General features: G+C 42.7%; 1 long non-coding RNA gene across 1 annotated transcript in view; it reads left to right on the forward strand.

Annotated features, from left to right (window-relative positions):
* LOC112486389 (uncharacterized) overlaps nt 1-369 on the forward strand; it is a 1,835-nt gene extending 1,466 nt beyond the window's left edge. Inside the window, exon 2 of the long non-coding RNA XR_003048820.1 lies at nt 211-369. This is a non-coding gene — a long non-coding RNA (uncharacterized LOC112486389). The remainder of the gene's footprint in view (nt 1-210) is intronic.
* The last annotated feature ends 671 nt before the right edge of the window (nt 370-1,040 follow it).

The following is a 1,040-nucleotide window of genomic DNA, read 5'->3' on the forward strand; positions in this document are numbered from 1 at the left end:
TGTCTGTATAATATTAGCATTCATACAACCAGAAGCTCAAGCACTGGGTTAACTCCATTTGAATGTGTCTTTCACCGACCATTTACTTTTCCACAACTAACTGCATCATTACCAGAAAATGACAAAAATGATGATTTGCATGCTTATTTGAGAAATGCTGCAAAAACAAAAGAACAAATTGAATCTGCCAAAGCTCTCTCTACCCCACAGAAACCTGGACATGACCAGAAGATTCAGGTTGGCGACCTGGTGTTCCTAAAAGCCACACAGAGAACAAAGTGGTCTGACCCACGGTGGAACGGTCCCTACAAGGTCTTTCTGACGACCCCAACCGCAGTCCAAATTGCTGAACGACCCTCCTGGATTCACGTAAGCCACTGTAAACTGTTAAGAGCTCAAGAAGCTGAACTACAGACACACACTAGTGCTGAAGTCCGGCTACAAAGGGGATATACACAACAGGTGTATGCAGCGAATGTCGCTGTCACTATCGCAGTGATCTTCTCAACCCTGGTGAAGAAATCAACGGGTAGAACACCCCCTAGTGTGTATTAGAAATTTTCCATGCCCACCAGATTATGTATGTAATTGTGGTTCCAAGACTTATCTATGGTTGCCCGAATAATGGTGTGGAACTTATTTAGCTAAACTTGTTCTAGCCTCTGTTGTAATTCCTAAAGCTAACTTGATTTCTTTTGTACATTCAACTGGTATCCACTGTTACAAACACAGCACGACAGAAACAAAGGCACCTCTGCTTATTAGTAATATTAGAGGATTCTTTATGACTCTTTTTCCGGTGTATGGTGTTGCATATCATTGGATGAATGATGTTTTTTGGTCACTAGAAAATCTTACTGCTTCTGTGCTACATCTTGCTAAATTTGTTAAAAATGATCCTAAAAAAACGTGCTTAGAAAACCATGATTATGCAAAATTGCATCGGGGGCCGCCCCGGGAGACCGGGTGTCGACATTTTAGTCGAAACTTGGTCGACGGGTCTCCAGACCGGGTTGACCCGAGAGACCGGGTTTTCCAAA

Source organism: Cynoglossus semilaevis, chromosome W (assembly GCF_000523025.1).
Source record: "Cynoglossus semilaevis isolate Cse_v1.0 chromosome W, Cse_v1.0, whole genome shotgun sequence".
Classification (NCBI taxonomy): domain Eukaryota; kingdom Metazoa; phylum Chordata; class Actinopteri; order Pleuronectiformes; family Cynoglossidae; genus Cynoglossus; species Cynoglossus semilaevis.